This window comes from Oryx dammah, unplaced genomic scaffold (assembly GCF_014754425.2).
Source record: "Oryx dammah isolate SB20612 unplaced genomic scaffold, SCBI_Odam_1.1 HiC_scaffold_24, whole genome shotgun sequence".
NCBI lineage: Eukaryota > Metazoa > Chordata > Mammalia > Artiodactyla > Bovidae > Oryx > Oryx dammah.
The window spans coordinates 63,705,461-63,725,873 of NW_024070208.1; positions in this window are offsets into that span (position 1 = coordinate 63,705,461).

Below are 20,413 nucleotides of genomic sequence, written 5' to 3' on the forward strand. Positions count from 1 at the left end.
GTCCGACTCTTTGCGACCCCATGAATCGCAGCACGCCAGGCCTCCCTGTCCATCACCATCTCCCAGAGTTCACTCAGACTCACGTCCATCGAGTCCGTGATGCCATCCAGCCATCTCATTCTCGGTCGTCCCCTTCTCCTCCTGCCCCCAATCCCTCCCAGCATCAGAGTCTTTTCCAATGAGTCAACTCTTCACATGAAGTGGCCAAAGTACTGGAGCTTCAGCTTTAGCATCATTCCCTCCAAAGAAATCCCAGGGTTGATCTCCTTCAGAATGGACTGGTTGGATCTCCTTGCAGTCCAAGGGACTCTCAAGAGTCTTCTCCAACACCACAGTTCAAAAGCATCAATTCTAAAACTAATTAGCACTCAGAAAAGAGCCCCTGACAGTATCTATGGTTAAATTGCATATTTATATCTGTATCTGTCATAAAGTTTCAGAAAAAAACTGAACACACATAAACAATCTATCACATGGTAATTAATAAATACCTTATCAGTTGTCTTATTATTCAGTTTTAAGCACATACATACATGAACTATCGTGTACATATTGATACTTACTTTATTAAAGAAATAGAAGCAATGTTATAGATTTAAAATGCAAACTGAATCCAGTTAAAGTCATTCACCTTGATTCTTACTCTCATTTAAGTCTATTATGTGGTTTTGAAAAGACTCACTATTTCTTAACTCATTTTCTATACTAGTGAGTAAAATAAAGATTTTTTAAAATCATTTTGAGTATATAAGAAAATAACTGAAATTTGGATTAAATTCTAATTATGGGATTGCTATCAGGATGAGTAAAAAGACTGTTGTCTGAACCTGTAAAGTTGTACATGTTTAGAAAGAGATTTTTTTTTTCCTTGTTTGTGTTTGACCTGAGCATTGTGAATCTTCTTAATTTTACCTAGAGAATTTGATGTTGTTGTTGTTTAGTCACTACGTAGGGTCCTACTCTTTTGCAGTCCGGTGGACTGTAGCCCATCAGACCCCTCTGTCCATGGGATTCTCCAGGCAAGAATACTGGAGTGGGTTGCCGTGTCCTTCTCCAGGGGATCTTCCCAACCCAGGGACAGAACTTGAGTCTTCTGCATTGGCAAGCAGGTTCTTTACCACACAGCCACCTGGGAAGTCCCTTTGTTTAATGTAGTATATTATATGGAAAGAAATTATAAGTTCAGAATAAGATAAGCTTTGATAGCTAATTTATTGTTTACTTAAGGAGCATTTTACAGCAAATCACAGCATATTGAAGTACAATTCTGGTCCTGTTCTTATAGTAACTATCTGATATTACTAGGACCTAGTGTTTCAGTTGTACATGAAATCTTTGACCTGGATCAACAAGACTTAACTCCATTAAAAAATCTGTAATTTATTTTTTTCAACATTTATCAGTAGATTTCTATGTTTCACAGATTGTGCTGGCTTGTAATGATGAATATATCATCATTCTTCTCTCAATGATTCTAGGTTTTAGCTGGGATCTAAGTAATGCTAATGCACTAAGTACTTTAGGAGCTATGGAAGCAGAGAAAATGGAGGATTCACAGAGCAAAGAGTTTTAAAATATTAACAGATGAGCTTATGTCAGAGCTTCATCTCTTTCACCAGGTGATCAAGACAGTGAATGCTATCTAGACAGGGACTAATGAAGTACAAATTTTCAAATGCATAAACCTGGAGTGCTTAAAGAATTACAAACTGTTCTGAAGTCTATCAGGGAAAATGAGTCCACTGCTAGGTTATGAAACTTATTTCCACATATATTTTATACTTGCAATCTAGGGAATTATCTTTCCAGCTGATAGTAATTTAGAACACTGTGTGGTTTTGGTTTTTGTTAATGAATATAGACTCTTATTTTTCACATATTTTTAAAATCTGAGATTATGATACTATACAGTATGAACTGTCATTGTTTGACTGTTCATTTGCTTGTTTTTACTCAATATTATATTTTTGAGATTATCTCTGGTGATACATCTTTATTCTAGAGAGCAGTAAGTTATGCTGTCACGTAAATATAGCTTACATTTATCAAATTTCCTATATATAGATATTTAATTGTCTATTGTTTTCTTCAGGAAGCTTTATAATTCTAGGTTTTACTGTTATATCTAGCTTCAGATCAACTGACCTTTTTCTATTTCCTGTTACAACACATCAGTAGAAAATGTGTTATAATTTGTCAGAAACAGTCCTAATTTATCCATATAATCTTGGCAAACTGTTAATGTGCCCTTTCACTATTAAAACTGTCCTATTTAAACAATGAAATATACTGTCATCCTAATAATGAGGCATTAATTTAAGGTTATTTACCAAAAATGCAGCATTTTAGTAAGAATAACAGTAGAAGGCTATTCTGTTTATTAGTTTTTGTTTTTCCTTTGATAGAGCAGTAAGTTTTAACTTATATTAAATTTAATTTGTACAGAAACATTTTTCATTGCAAAATGGCTTAGAGACAGATCAATATATTTGACACTATTATTTCTACTTTATAGCCCTTCGTAAAAGCAGATAGTAAAGACTATAATACTTACTTAGAAGGAGATGGGCTAGTATTGGCATATTTCCATAAAATAATTTTTTCTGTGACAGATAAAGTATGATCTAACTTTGATGAACGAATTACTATTCTAGATATGGACACATTATTACAAGTAAAATAAAAACACGTTGTTTTGTGCTCACCCCATAATGTGCAATGGAGCCCTTTCCAAAGATGACAATATATGCAGTACACAAGGATAAGAAAAGTTTGTATGACTCATGTCATGAGGTTTTTCTGGAGAAAGCTGGGTAGCACCCAAGAAGGTTTAAAAATGCTTGGAGACACCCAAGAGGAACACCAGCTTTGGCTTTTATTGAGGGTAGGAAGGGTTTCCACTTGCCCTGGCTTGTGTGGTCTGAACTTCCAGCATCAAAGGAGGGAATACTGGACTCTCTTATTGGTTTCGCTGAATATGAAGCAAGAGAGGAAAAGGGAGAAGTGGGCCTCAAAAGCTGTTAGCGGTTTCACATGAATTATTAGGAGTATTAATAAAAAAGGAAATTTTTCATTGGAAATATATACAAGGTATTTGGGTTTCCCAGGTGGCGCAGTGGTAAAGAATCTGCTTGTCAATGCAGGAAATGTAAGAAATGCAGGCTCGATCCCTGGGTCAGGAAGATCCCCGGGAATAGCAAACCTCAACTCACTCCACTATTCTTGCCTGGAAAATTCCATGGACAGAGGAGCCTGGCGGGCTACTGTCCATAGGATCACAAAGAGTTGGATATAACTGAGCATGCATGCATTTGCAATTGTATAGATTTAACTTGTGAATTAAATATCCAAATGCAAATGACCACAATGATTGGTAAGATGTCTATGTCAAAATTATGAAAAATAAAGTACAGTTACTAACATATCTTCTAGTTTGAAACACTTGACTGAGAAAAGCAAATGCATTATTACAAGTCACTCTCAATTTATGTTTGGCTTTCCTTGCCTTTTTGACTACTACCATCTCACTATATATTCCTATAAGAAAAAATATTAATGGGATAACCTGTTCCCAATTTTATGATTTTTAATTGTGGATATTAATACCTTTTGAATAATTTTAGGAGAAGATAGGTCCAAATAGAATACTACATATGAAAAGATCATTATAATAAATGAAGATATTTTCTATAAAATATCAATCAATAAACAAGAAAGGGTAAATTTCAAACAAAGAGCCCCTTATTCTGTATTTATAAAAATTCATTTCTGTGGATCTTGTATTTGGAAACAAATCCAGAAGAATTTTCTTTTAATGATGGTCTCTACTGAAAAATAGAGTTGTATTATTTAAGATTTCTTAGATATTAATGTTTTAATTCAGTGATAATTGAATAATTAGCAAGGCAAAATTTCTTAAAACTTGCTATGGTATCATATACATTTTATATTTTGTTAAAAATTCGCTAGGCTTTTTAATGTCTTAAATTTGTATGCAAGTTTAAAACCATAAACATTTTATGTCCATATGGTAATGCAAATAGTTGGAAGAGAAATACTTATATATATTTGTTAAAATTTCAGTAGGCTTCTTAATGTCTTAAATGTGTAGGAAAAGTTTAGAACCATAAACATTTTATGTTCATGTGTTAATGCCAGTATTTGGAAGATAAATACTTATTACTTAATCCTATATTTTACACTGTGTATTTTTACGCTAGAAAACTTTATTTTTACTTTGTTTTAATTGTGTCATCTCTAATCTCAGAAAGACACTTCGGCCCATTCAGAGTAAAGCTAATGCTTTTGGAGTACTCAGAGAACTGAAGTAAAAGCTTAACCTTAAAAAGGATGTTTGGCCATGTTCTAGCTAAAGCAGAACAGGCTACAGTAACAAAGAGACCTAAATAGTATAAGCACTAAGTGTGGCAAAGCACATTTCCACTCCACTGATAATCCTGTTACAGGACACCTGGTAGACCTTGTCCAACCCGGGGGGCCAGCTCTTGAGGCTGTTTCCATCATATGCTCTGTGGACCACTATGACCTTGTTTTCAGAATCATCTACTCAGAGAAAGGAGGAGAAAATTTGGAGGAGGAATAGCTTATTTGAAGCATTGGCTTGCTATTTCATACAATGTGCAGCCATTCTTTTGGCTAGGATTTTGCAGCATGCTCAAACACCAACTGTAAACAGAACTATGTGCCAAGAACAGAGGAGCATATAGATCATGTTGACTAGGTGTCGTGTACACTACAGGCTGCTAATCGCTAGGCTTGTGGAATCTATGCCTTATTCCCAAAGTGGAACAGCAACGGGGCTAAACTGCAGGTTCCTGTAATGATGATGTTTGAAATGTGAAAATCTTAGAATTATCACAGAAACTCTACCACATAGAAACCAGAAGTAGTCTCTCACTAATGACAACCAGGTATAACTTGGGGGGATTAAAATTATTTGTATTTTGTTAATATTATATATAATATTTTATACAACTATTATGATAAAGAGGTCTGTCTCATAGGTAGCTAATATATATTTTTAAAAGACTAAGAAGTTTATTTGTTCCATTATCTCATGTGTTTTACTTATGTTGGAAAATGATGTGATAAAAATAAATTATTATTCTAATAAATTAATGAAAACTTACACATAAAAAGAAAATAATATACTTTAAAAATCCATTGATATATAGTAACAAGGCTGCTTTTATTTTGAGGTTAGTCCTCATGTTAAATGGTTAGATCCAGCATTGTAACTCTAATTCCTCATGTTTGTGTATTAAGCTGCCATTTGTTGCATCTGTTTGCATTAGTCATTTTGACTCATAATACATGGTAAAGTCAAGAATAACTACAGATAAGCCAGCACGTGTGGTGGGAAAGTGTGATGAATCATTACATTATTTTTTATTAGCCCATCTGGAGAGCAATTGTCTTGATTTGTGTTTTCTTTTTAAGGTGTTGAAATTACTATATAATAATCTTTTGGGAGATTAAGTTGGTGGTGAGAAATCACTCTAAAAAATAAATATTTACACAATTTCCAAAGTATTTACACATTTCCAAAATATAAAATCTAATAATGTTCTTCCACTTATAAGGACTCACTGTTGTTATAAAATTCAAGGGAAAAAAGTTAAAATTGCCAGTTATAATACTAGCTTATTGAAGTAACTGATAATCTTTCAGCAAGGGTTTTTGGTCTTGGTGTATAATTAATCACACATCTAGAAAATATAGCTAATAGTATAAAACAAATGGCTGACTGTTACAGTGTTATGATTAGAACAATGCAATCTATAAATCAGTATTAACTAAAACTCTAGTAACAATTTTACTTACTAGTATTCATTAAGCTGTTTGGTTTTATGATAGAGATAGGGCAAGTCAAAATCTGTTTTACGGTTTTCTAAAGAATTAGCAGAGCCAACGATCATTTGGGAACTTGGTTGATAATACACAATGTTTACATCATTCTGCAGACACTCTTAAGGCTTGGTGTGACAGTGGAAAATGAAATGTAAGTAACAATGGTGAATTCAATATCCAGGAGTTACCGCTGAAGGTAAGTGTGTGACTTTCTCTTTCTACTTCCTCTTGCTGTTTGGAATATAGACAAGCGAACCTGGAGGTGAAGCAGTCACCGTAGACTTTGACTTGACTCTGGGAATGGAGGTTATACATAGTGGAGGAACCTCTGTGGGAAAGAAATAATTTCACTTAAATTACTTAAGCCTCTGATGAGCAGCCAGAATAAGTCCTGATCAGTGCAGAGCATAAGGTATTTTATAAGGCAGAGATCTGAAACATCAGTAAAGCTGTACCAATTATTTTTTTAATTACCTATCTATGCATGATGCTCAGTCCTGTCTGACTCTTCGGGACCCCACAGACTGTAGCTCGCCAGGCTCCTCTGTTCATGGGGTTTCTCCAGGCAAGAATACTGGAGTAGGTCACCATTTCCTTCTCCAAGGGATCTTCCTGACTCGGGGATCGAACACACATCTCTTGTGTTTCCTGCATTAACAGGAAGATTCTTTACCACTGTGAAACCCGGGAAGCCCAACTATATATGACTTTTATTAAGACAGACTGTGAAGCCTGTTATGAATGATTATTGAAAGAAGGGGGCAGGGAGGAAATAGGGGAAGAAGAGAGGGAGGGGAGAAAGGAAGATGTACATAAATCAATGATTTTTCTTTCATTATTGGCAATCTTTGAATTAGTTGCAAGATTTCTGAAGAATTAAGTTAAACATTTTTATTAACTAATTCACTACACATTAGGACCTAAACAGATAGCTACATATTAATTGAAAAGAAATTGTTATTCTCTCAGATCTTTAACAAAATGCATAGATTTACTTTCCTCTGTTAATGAGTCTAAGCCTATAAGTAATATTGCCAAATATTTTTCCTTAGTGCATGAGGAGGGAAGTGGACATGATAATATCTCTTCTTTCTTTTTTAATGCATCCTCAACTGTCGGCTACTTGGATGTTGGTAGTTACTAAACAGTATACATGTAAGCACAAAAATTTTATAAAACTTCAAGTTAAGAAAAGTAAAATAGAGACTCACGCTTGTTCTATCTTTTTTTTTTAACATTTATTGCCACACTTTATAAATTTTGAAGTCCAACATAATAATCATTGGCTTTCTTTGATTTTTTAAATAAGTACATTTTCTAGTCCTTAAATTCAAAGGCTTTAGCATAGCCAATGAAGTAGAAGTAGATTTTTTTAAAAATTCCCTTGCTTTTTCTATGATCCATTGGATGTTAGCTAGTTGATCTGTGGTTCTTCTGCCCTTTCTAAATTCAATTTGTACACCTGGAAGTTCCCGGTTCACATACTGTTGAAGTCTAGCTTGAAGGATTTTGAGCATTACCTTGCTAGCATGTGAAATGAGCACAACTGTAGAACAGTTTGAACATTCGTTGGCATCGTCCTTCTTTGTGTGGCTCCAATACTTCGGCCACCTGATGCAAAGAGCAGACTCATTGGAAAAGCCCTTGATGCTGGGAAAGATTGAAGGCAGGAGGATAAGGGGATGAGAGAGGATGAGATGGTTGGAATGGACATGAGTTTGAGCAAACTCCAGGAGATGGTGAAGGACAGGGAAGCCTGGCGTGTTGCAGTCCCTGGAGTCACACAGAGCCAGATATGACTGAGCAACTGAACAACAACCATTAAACTAATCATTTCATACCAAAAAAAAAAAAACACAAGAGATTAAGGAAGGAATGAAAGAAAAGTCTCTGCTTATAAGTTTAAAAATATGAAGAAAAATGAGAATCTAGAAGAATGTATAATATCCAAGGAGGAGATATATTGGTTATGGTGGATATGTTTTCCAAGTTTTCCATTCTACTGTGGCCCAGGAATCATCAGGTCCAGGAATTATCAGGTCTAGAAAGATGAAAGAATAGACACAGATACATACTTACAGATATATAAGTAAGAATTCGTACATTTCTAGTATCACAGAGTTTTAGAAGAACTGACAAAAAGAAAATATAAGATCAAAATTGTCAAAATGTTCATGGCAAAACCAATACAGAATTGTAAAGTAAAATAAAAAATAAAATAAAATAAAATAAAATGTGCATAAGAATTAAGACACAGACCAGAGATAATAATACTTTGCTTAAAATAATAGTTTGAATGATAAGCATATATTCTATCCCTACTTTTTGATTATAACTTAATTATCAATTTATAACATTATTTGATAAATATTGGTATATTAATATTTTAAATATAAAACATAAACTCTTGCCTCATTTTGCCAGTTACTGTCAGATTTTAGGAACCTGCTTTCAGCTGACACATAGTAGGTGGTGTCATAAATGTAAGACTCTACAAAAAAAGAAAAAAAATTACTTGATCAACACAGTATAGATGTGTTCTTACTTCATTATTAAATAACATTTACACATTTATGGGATATGTTAAAAAATGCATAAACAGGAAATATCAAAGGACCAGAATGAATTGTGATGCTCCATTATAGAGTAGAAGAAGAATCAGGGTTTCTAGTTATAAAATCTTCTTCCCTTGTGACTAAGATGGTAAAGAATCTGCTGGCAATGCAGGAGACCCAGGTTCAATCCATGGGTCGGGAAGATTCCCTGGAGAATGAAATGGCAACCCCCTCTAGTATTCTTGCCTAGGGATTCTCATGGACAGGGGAGTCTCATGAACTACAGTCCTGGGGTCCCTGAGTTGGACATGACTGAGTGACTTTCACTTTCACATAGAAGACTTCAGTGAAGTTTTCAAAATGTTCTTAACTAAATCCTTTTGGTATTCTCATCTACTTACTGAGTCTTTCTCCTACAAAAGAGGTTATCTATCCATCATCCTTTTTAGATGAGCATCATGGGCTTTTCAAAGGATAACTGACAATTAACCTTTTTGTGCCTCGGTTTTCTCATATAAAATAATAGATGATAATAAATGATTCCAATGTTTGTTGTAAGACATTTGAGATGATGTTTACTAAAGTGACTAGAGTGTGTTTATCACATAGGAGGCATTCAGTTACTAATAGATTCTCTGTTCCTCCTTTGGTATGAAAAACTTCTAGTTTAGGTTTGTATCAGAACAAAGTATACACATAAGGTGTCTTATAATTGGTACTTCTATACAACTTTGGAAGTCTATGGTTTGCATTTCTATACATAATAAACTATTGAACAAAACAAAAGCTCTGAATTCAGACAATGTAGTTTCAAGACTGGGCTTGATCGTGTACCATGAACCATGTGTGGTGCTCAGCCATGTCTAACTCTTTACAACCCAGTGGACTGTAGCCTACCAGATTCCTCTGTCCATGGAATCTTCCAGGCAAGAATACTGGAGCGGGTTGCCATTTCCCATTCCAGGGGATCTTCCCGACTCAGGGATCGAACTCATGTCTCTTGGGTCTCCTGCAGTGGCAGGCTGATTCTTTACCACTGTGCTACTTGGGAAGGCATTTGATGTTGAAAATAATCCTACTTGGTCACTCCAACCAACACAATTTCTAATCTAAAATTGAGAATAATAATACTTTCACTGATATATTATTAAGACTTAAGATGGTATCTAAGAAAGAAGTTACAATGGTTCTAACATATGTAGATAGTATTAGCTGGTATTAGTAGCAATAATTATTGGTATTAGCTAATATTAGCAGTAATATTTATAGCACAAGGAAAATACTATCTACTGAAAGGACAATAAAAAAATCCTCATTATAATCATTTAAGAACTACCAGATATAGGAATAATAAAATAATAATAATGCTATGATTGATTCTGATGGTAAGGCCAAAATCCTTTCTAGAATATTTCCTATCTGAATAGAGGAAAACAGACTCATTTTTTTTTTTAGAGTCACAGCACTTTGAATTCTAGCACTTTGAAATCATATGACCTTTTTTTAAATTTTTAAATGGAGGTTTGAAAGTTTCCTGGGTTGTCTACTGGTATGTAATGACAAAGCTAGCATGGGAATCACTGATTTGTGAAGTCTTTGCTAACGTTTGGAGGCTAAAGGTGGCTATGCTGCCCTTTGTAGGGGTTGCTACATGAATGTGGTCACAGAGGAGAGAGATTGAATTCAGCTTCCCAACTACGAAACCCCATGGTAATAACCTCCCTGAATAAAGTCAAAGTTATAGTCTTTAACAAATGTCAATTTTTTTTTTCTTTAACAGGATTTCCAGCCACAAAGCCAGCAATAAATGAGAATCCCAGAGTTAAAGTTTTTTAACCAGAGCACTTGTAATAAAATACTTGATATTAAACACATTATCCAATTTCAATAAGCCATCGATTCAGACATGTGCAAAATATCACCTTAGCAAACTCAATTTCCTTTGGGGGAGAAAAAAGGAACCTATTCTGAAGATGAAAATATGTGATGGGTTTCTGTGATTTAAAAGCTAGCAATATATCTAATAGTTCAGGCTGAGAAATGGAGATTAGGTCAGGTATTTTTTGCTTCTTGTTGAAAACTTTAACCTTGAATACCCAGTTCTGAAAAACAAACAGAACACAAACAATAATAAAATAATAAATAAATAAAACAGCCCTACTTCAGCTCTGTTCATACAGGCATCCCTCCAATAGATGTTAAATCACTGGACTTAGAATCTTGATATTTTACTTTGATCCTTTAGGATTTAATGAATTATCACCAATCACTATCATATGCATTGTGGTGGTTTGGTCATTAAGTTGTGTCCAACTCTTGCTATCCCATGGACTGTAGCCTGCCAGGCTCCTCTGTCCATAGTATTCTCCAGGGGAGAATAGTGGAGTGGGTTATCATTTCCTTCTCCAGAGGATCTTCCCAGCCCAGGGAATTGCAGGCAGATTCTTTACGGAGTGAGCTATAAGGAAGTCCTATTATATGTATAACTGCCTTAAAAAATTTAGATCCTTCAAATATCAGAGAAGAGAAATGGCAACTCACTCCAGTATTCTTGCCTGGAGAATCCCATGGACAGAGGAGCCTGGTGGGTTACAGTCCATGGTGTCACAAAGAGTCGGACGTGACTGAAATGACTTAGCACTTAAATGAGTCAGACAGGACTGAGCAACTTCACTTTCACTTTTAAATATCAGAGGAGAAGCCTAAAGACCTATAACAGAAGCATAGTAGTGAAACCAATAGATAGAAGAGAGTGATGGAGAGAGAAAAAGGTGGGAAGAATTCCAAGAAATAGACTGATGATATAAAGTCAGATATAATTTCTCAGGAGAAAAAAAGAGAGAACATGGAAACATACATCATCATTGCCACACAGCAGTTTGGAGGGGAGAGAGGTAGTGACTCCCCAGTCTTAAGAACACAGTCATGTGCCCAAGCTAGAAAGCATAGTCTTGACTTTTGACTGTCTGCTTCAGGAGACTTTTAAAAAATAGCATGGTTTTCAGACAATAAAGGCAGTACACTTGAAATCCATCTATGCCCTGGTCTTTGTATGTCCTTCCTTCCTCTCCTGTGTCCTGCAACTTGGGTATTCTGTTTTTCCCCTTGCCACACATGTGTAATAAATGAGAGTGTCCTGGGACCTAGGCATTTGCTGCTGGACACTGAGTACTGCAGAGTAAAAGTTAATATTTTATTCCATGGGAGGGGATGGGAGGGGAAATGAGAGCTTGAAGTCAGAGGCTGAGATGTCAAAGGATACTTTCTCTTCTAAACTCTTGAGGAAAGAAAAAAAAAAAACAACTTGAAATAGGACTTAGGGATACAGAAAAATATAAATAAGAAAATATAGCATTTCTGATCACTGTACACTTAAAAAAAATTGCAACATTAGGAAGACATTTGCAGAGATAGTCAAATATTTGCCAAAGGATGGAGCAAATTTATGGATTCCTCAGGGCTTCCCAGGTGGTGCTAGTGGTAAAGAACCCAGCTACCAATGCAGGAGATAGGAGATGGGAATTCAGTCCCTGGGTTGGGAAGATCTCCTGGAGAAGGGAATGGCAAACCACTCCTGTATTCTTGTCTGGAGAATCCCATGGAAAGAGGGGCCTGGTGGGCTACAGTTCATGGTGTCACAAAGAGCTGGACATGACTGAAATGACTTAGCATATTAGAACAGAGACCTCTCTCTGCTAAGCTCCCTGCCATCTGTGAGATGATCTTCTGCCTCCAAGATACCCCATCCTTCCTTCTGTATCCCTTGATGACTTTCCGAGATTATGTGTTTTGTTTGTTAAGTAGTCTTACCACTGATAAGAAAACTTGAGGTATAATTATTTTACAGAATCACCAAGCACACAGATAAACCCCTAATCTTTCCCTAAGGGTCACTTTCTCAGGACAGCCTTCTTTGCTTCAGGTCAGGAAGCTGCTCAAGCCAGCCTATCACCTTTCTCCATTCACACACATGGGTGTCTTCTAAGTGCCATGGACACAGTCAAACTCTCTAATTACTTATCTCCTCACACCCTCCCTGGGCTGGACATGGGGACAGCTTCCCTTGCAGTGTGAGGATTTCTTCAAAGCTGTGTGTATCTCCTAATTTCACCTGTCATGTGTGACTCCATGGACTGCAGCCCACTAGGTTCCTCTGTCCATGGGATTCCCCAGACAAGATTACTGGAGCAGGTTACAATGCCTTCTTCCAGAGGATCTTCCTGACCCAGGGACTGAACCTGCATCTCCCGCAGTATAGGCGGATTCTTTGTCATTGATCCACGGGGGAAGCCCAGACTCTCTTATTAAATGTACTTTAATACCCTTCTACCTACTTTGGCAAGTTCTTTATGGTTCCTTTCATTTGACACTTGCACGGGTAAGAATATTTAAGTGTTCATTTTATTATTTACTATAGTTTTCCAGTTGTTTGAAATATTCTTCACCCAAATGATTATGGTAATTATTAAAGAAAAAAAAAAGAAAAGGAAGATAGAATGGAGAGGGGGATTGGGAGAGGGGAAGTGAAGTAAACATTTAGTAAAGAAGACTCTGAGTGGCACCAGCACTGATCTGGTAATTTACAAGGTCTAGTACACAATAAAAATACAAGGGCTCTTGTTCCAAATTTATTAAGAATTGTAAGTTGCTAATGACAGACCATTGAATCCTGAATTGGTTACATGCCTATGAGCCAGCCTTGCTTAGAAAAGCAGAAAAACAAAATAAAATAAAATAAATGACCTTAATGTAACTGAAAATTGGACAGGAAAATAGTATTACTCGCAAACATATGCACTTATTTTATCTACAATTATAATTTTAATTTAATTTAAATAATTTGAATACTATTTGAGAAGTATTTTGAAGGGTGCCATGTTCCAATGGTATTCATAAAGAACTACATATTGTTTAAAGTTTTCTATGAATTGAATATGTATCTTAATATAATAATAGTGATATCATTAACATATTTAAAATTAATTAAAACATATATTTTTACCATACATAATCTTTCTTAGTGATTTTTACATCTTCTTTGGGTTCTGGACAGAGAAGAGTTTTGAACTGGAATTTCTGCACTGGAATTTTTCACTGTAGAAAGTATGTAGACTCCAATTAAAGAAACTTAGGTAAATCTCTGAGTAAACCTTTTATTACTGAGTAGAAATATTATTCTTAACTTCTAATACCTTTTCTTAAAACCTTACAGGCTCAATTTAGAAAATACTATATTTTGCCATGTATGTGGCAACCACTTTCTACACACACACTGGTTTTTCTTCCCCTCCGAAGTTTTCTCTTTAATATAACGGTTGCTTCTGCTATACTTGTTCTCCTCTTTTTCAAGAAAGCTAGTTTGAGATTTACTGATTCTTTATTATCTGTCATCTCTATTAATATCTCACATCTCATAGCTTTTATTCTTTGGCCTTTTCCTGAGGACAATCAGATCTCTTGTCCATTTCACTGAATCAGTGTTACACAGTGCAAATTTTGTTCCCATGCAAACTTGCCAACCTTCCTCATTTTTCTTTTATTTTCATTTTCAGCTGTACTCTTTCTGCCTTTTATTCTGTTTTGTTAACTGAACATTATTCTTAAGGCTATATAAACCTTTTTCATACGGACCAATTGTTCTCACATTTTATGGCTGAAACTAACAATTTGTGGAATTTTCTTTCGCATTGATCAATACATTGTTTTTTAGGTGTATGCTATTCTTCTGTATATCTTTCTTGTCCTTACTTCATTTGACTTTACCTTGAAATGTGTTCAGCAAGCATACATCTCACGTTTGATTTGTTTCCTTAACCAACATCTTCCAATGGTCAATATGGGTCCACTTCAAAGTTCTCTGATGACTTTTCTGAATGGATTGCCCTTCCCTGATGCTCCGCATGGCTTTAAATTGAACAGTACTAGTTGAGCCGGATATCAGATTGATGTCTAAAATTTCCATTCAAACTTCAAGTTTTCAGAAGCCTGTACTCCTCACACACAAGAAGATAATGGTGTCTCAGATTTTATCTGTATTGTTATTAAGCAATTTGAACTGATGGAGAACATGAGCAAAACTTTGCAGCATCCTCTGCTGAAAGAGTTGTACCTTTCTTTTTCATTACTACCTCTATTTTTCATGAATGAAGACATCACGGCTAAATAACTGCATCCCTACTTCCTTTCTCTCCTTTGAATATCATGAGAGGGACGAGGTTCAGTTTTCTGATACAGAACTTGAGTCTTTTGAGTAGAGAGACTGAGTAGGGAAGATATAGTATGTCTTTCTCACTTTTCTCTACCGATTTTTTTTCTTTTCTTTTTTTTTTTTTTTTGACTTGTGACCTTACGATAGCATTAAACTAACAGACAAATTGATAATTTCTATTTCCTTTTTTCAAATATCTCTTTGATAATTATGAACCCTATTTAATATCTGTTAAAGGTACTAGAATTTTCTCCTACTTAATTTAGATTTCTGGCTTAATTTTGTTTTTGTATATTTTTTTCTACCGTCTTCAGTATTTTTAGAAGATAGTGGGATGTGTTTAATTCAAAGTTCCTATATTGGCTTCATTATACCACCAAAATATTCATATCATAGCCACAATCATGCTTAGTACAATACTGTACTAAGGATTTAGAGGGGCTCAATTGATAATACAATTTTTTCCTACTATCTTGTGTTTTTATCTTTTTTCTGCTTCTTACTTTTGCATAAAGAGGAGCTTCTATTATTACATTACCTCTGGCATTGCCACACCTCTTCTCTCATTTCCTGTGGGGAAGAAATAAATTATCTGATGAATGAATTTGGTACGATTAACAGAGAGTTAATATTCAAGCCCTTCCGATGGCAACCCACTCCAGTACTTTTGCCTGGAAAATCCAATGGACAGAGGATCTTGGTAGGCTACAGCCCATGGGATTGCAAAGAGTCGGACACGACTGAGTGACTTCACTTCACTTCTGATTCTCTTTAGGATCTGTCTTCTGCAAACAATTCTGCAATTCCATGCTCTAATTTTCACAGACTATGGTCACCAAAGTGGATTGACCAGTAACTAGAGTATAATTTTAATCTGAAGATAAGCATACCTAAGTCACATTTTCCAAATACTTTTATTATCATGAATTGTTCTTTTCATTTCTAACCAGTCTTTCAATGAGTCATTCAATTTAAAAGGTGTTAATCTGATGAAATATCAAAATCCCAACACATGACACTCAATTTTGGAATAGGAAAGTTGTTCTGTTTTCTTACAGCCCCTTCTACTATAAGAATGTACAATTGATCAGTATAGTCATATCAGAAAATAAAAGGAATAGTACTCTATTGGAAAAGGCAAATATCCAAGATGAATGGGGGTCTATATCACTTTGCAGTATTTTCAGTTGGCACATATTATGTGTATTTCCTGATGATTTTATTTGTAAATTGATGGAGTTAGAACAGATGCCTATAGAGTTTTTAAACTCTGGAATCTTTTATAAATTTCAGTGAGATCCTTTCTTTGAAAACTGAAAGGAAAACTCCTCATTGTAAACAAAAGTGAATAAACAAATAATTGCAAAAATTAAAAATCTATATTTTAACAAATAATGCCACCAAAGTTATTGATGCCCAAGCCAAACTAATTTTAAAAATCTACTATAGACATTTTATTGACTTTTCAGAGCTTCTTGATATCCATCTTGAGCTAACATTAGCAAAGTGAGATTACATTTCTAACAACTAAAAGGAGTTTATTCCAGAGCCAAGCAAATGATCCTGAAAATAGCTTTACACCAATGGCTTCTAATTGAAATTTAGGACAGTAACCTTAATTTCACCAGCTGTTCTTATTGGAATAGAAAGCCTCATGAAAAATACAAAGCTGTATACAGGGATTTACAAACACATGTTTTAGGTGGTCAAGCAAGATCTTAAAACAACAAACTTACTACATTGAAGCCAGAATTTTAAAAAAGTGTTGAGGAAAAAAAAAAAGTATGACAGTTGGAAAACTGTGTATGCTCCCATCATGAGATACCCAAACATCCCTCCTATCTTATTTTTGTGTGGTATAGCTGATTTATAATATTATGTTAGCTTTAGGTGTACAGCAAGTGATTCAGTTATACATATATATGTATATCTATATTTTGGATTATTTTCCATTATAGTTTTTCATAAAATGTTGAATATAGTTCCTTGTGCTATACAGTAAATTGTTGTTGTTTATATATCTTATATATCTTTGTTGTTTATCTGTTTCATATATGACAGGGGCACCTGTTAATCTTACACTGCCAATTTATCTCCATTTCCCCTTTCAAAACCAAAAGTTTGTTTTCTATGTCTGTGAGCCTATGTCTGCTCTGTAAATAAGTTCATTGGTACCATATTTTTATGTTCCATATAAAAGTGATTTCATATACTATTTGTCTACTCTGTCCCTTTCTGTCAAAGCAAGGAAAAGATCTCTCTTGCCGAAGACATGTACTTTTAATGCTTAAAATTAGATTTCTCCTACTTTGTCATGTATTTAAAACCTTCATTTAATATTTTCTTTACTATTTAAAAAATTTTTTTGGCTGTACTGGGTCTTTGATAAGGTGCATAGGCTATTCATTATTGCACATGGGCTGTTTCTAGTTGTGAAGAGCAGGGGCTACTCTCTACTTGTGGTGTGAGGGCTCTAAGATATAGTTGCAATTGTGATGTGAAGTCCCAATATTTTCTTTTATAAACTTTATCCCCAGCTTCTGTAATGTTTCATTTCTATCAATAGATACACATTCTACCATTAAAAAAAAAAAAACTGCCTTAAAAGCTCACTGTCCTTCATTCTAGCTGTTGTCCTATTTGGGGCTCTTCTTTTCACACTAGAATTTAAAGAGTTACTTACATATAGTGATCGGCTTCATTCATCCTTTGCCTTTCACTTTCCAAGTCACCCCCAAACCATGTCCACACACACTTGTCAAAGTATTTCTTAGCAAAGAAGTCATTTAAAAAGAAAGAAAATTATTGTTTTTAAATACAAGGTGTATTGGAAAGTCAGAATGGAAGAAAACATACACTAATTAAAAATTAGAATAAATAGACAAGGATTTCTTTCTATTGACATATTATATTTGGCAGTGGAAGTAAATTTTTAACATTGTATGATGCTGTTAAAATATACTGAATAGGAAAGATTTGGAACAATTATATTCTAAGAGAGGGGCAGGGAATGAAGGTATGTAAAATGAAATAAACTTTCTATACTTTACTTACAGTGGTGAAATGATGACCTCAGTAGTTAAATTATGTGTATAAATAATGCAGTACCTAAAAAAGCACAAACACTATGGCTAAATAAAAGTGAAATTCCCATATATTCATGTAACCTATAAGAAGAAAGGAAAACAAAAAATAAAAACATAAAAATATGTAAAGAAATGGAGAAGGCAATGGCACCCCACTCCAGTACTCTTGCCTGGAAAATCCCATGGGTGGAGGAGCCTCGTTGGCTGCAGTCCATGGGGTCACAAAGAGTCGTACACGACTGAGCAACTTCACTCACTTACTCATGTAAAGAAAAAAATAGAAGATAGAAAAATTAAGTGACATACAAGCTCTAACAGATCATTAAATACAGATGGTTTAACACAACAATTAAAAGACAGAAATTGGAAGAGGAGAATATAGTCTGTCCACAAAGAATTCACTTCAAATATAATGATATAGGTGACTTGAAAGCATGGAAAAAGATATATCACAAAAAAATGAAAGGAAAGTAGAAGTGGGTATATTATATCAGATAAGTAACCCTCAGAGCAAATAAAATGACCAGAGATAAAGAGGGACATATGGACTTCCCTAGTGGTTTAGATGGTTAAGAATTCGCCTGCAATGTGGGAGATGTAGATTCCATCCCTGGGTTTTGACGATTCCCTGCAGGAGGGCATGGCAACCCACTCCAATATTCTTGCCTGGAGAATCTCTATGGACAAAGAAGCTTGGTGGGCTTCAGTCCATGGGGATCACAAAGAGTCAGACATGACTGAGCACACAAAGAGTGACATAATATAATGATTAAAGGGTCAATCCAACAAGAAGATGCAGAAATTTGCACCAAACAACCTAGGGACAAAAATCAATCATCATCAATCATGTAATCAATAATCATCATCTAAGTGTAAGTCTCCCACCTTATTCAAAACTTAACTTAGGATGGATTATGGGCTTAAATAAAAAACATAAAATTATAGAGGTTTTCGAAACAATATGGGATAAAGTCTAGGGAAAGAGATTTGACACCAAAAACACTATCCACAAAAGGAAAACCTGGTAGGTTGGACTGCATCAAAATTTAAATTTTTTTTCTTCAAAAGATGATGCTAAGAAGATGAAAAGACAAGCTACAGAGTAGGAGAAAATGTTTGCAAAACACACGTCTAACAACACACTCGTATCTAAAATATATAAAGAATCCTCAAAACTCAATAGTGAAAAACAATTCAACTTGAAAATGAGCAGAAGACAAACATTTTACTTATGAGGATAAACAGATGGCAAATTAGCACAGGAAAAGATGTTCTATATCATTAACCATTTGGGAAATGCAAATTGGAACCACAAGGAGATAGCATTGTATACCTATCAGTATGGCAAAAATTAAAAATCATGACAACTTTAATTGCTATTGAGGATGTAGAGAAAGTGGATAACTTACTGCTTGCTGTTGGGAATGTAAAGAGGTATTATTCCTCCTAAAAACAGATAGACTTTGTTTTTTAAACCAAGTTTGCACTTTCCATAGAGCACAGTGATTATGCTTCTGAACATTTTTCCCAGAAAACTGAAGACTTATGTTCACCCAAAACCTGCTCAAAAATGTTTATAGCAGCTTTACAGTAACAATAAATCTTGAAAATAAGTCAGATGTAGTGGGATGAGAAAATGATTAAATGAACTGATATATGCATAGCATGGAGTATTGCTTAATAATCAAAGAAATGAGTCAGTGATACTCCCAACAACCTAGAAGAAACCCCAGAAAATTAGGCTGAGTGAGAAAAGCCAGTCTCAAAAACATTACATGATATATTATTCCATTTACACAATGCTCTTGAAATGACAAGTTACAGGATTACAAAACATACTAGTAGTGGACAGGAATTAAGTTGGAGGCCTCTGGGAAGATAAGTAAGTGTGGTTATAAAAGGGAAAAATCATTATGATGGTACAGTATTTAGACTGTATCAAAGTCAATGTCCTAATTAGGATATGATGCTGTAGTTTAAATGCTGGAGAGGGTGTGGAGAGAAGGGAACCCTCCTACACTGTTGGTGGGAATGCAAACTAGTACAGCCACTATGGAGAACAGTGTGGAGATTCCTTAAAAAATTGCAAATAGAACTGCCTTACGACCCAGCAATCCCACTGCTGGGCATACACACAGAGGAAACCAGAATTGAAAGAGACATATGTACCCCAATGTTCATCGCAGCACTGTTTATAATAGCCAGGACATGGAAACAACCTAGATGTCTATCAGCAGATGAATGGATAAGAAAGCTGTGGTACATATACACAATGGAGTATTACTCAGTCATTAAAAAGAATACATTTGAATCAGTTCTGATGAGATGGATGAAACTGGAGCCGATTATACAGAGTGAAGTAAGCCAGAAAGAAAAACACCAATACAGTATACTAACACATATATATGGAATTTAGAAAGATGGCAAAGATGACCCTGTATGCAGGACAGCAAAAAAGACACAGATGTGTATAGCGGACTTTTGGACTCAGTGGGAGAGGGAGAGGGTAGATGATTTGGGAGAATGGCATTGAAACATGTATAATATCATGTAAGAATCGAATTGCCAGTCTACGTCCGATGCAGGATACGGCATGCTTGGGGCTGGTACGCGGGGATGACCCAGAGAGATGTTGTGGGGAGGGGGGTGAGAGGAGGGTTCATGTTTGGGAACGCATGTACACCCGTGGTGGA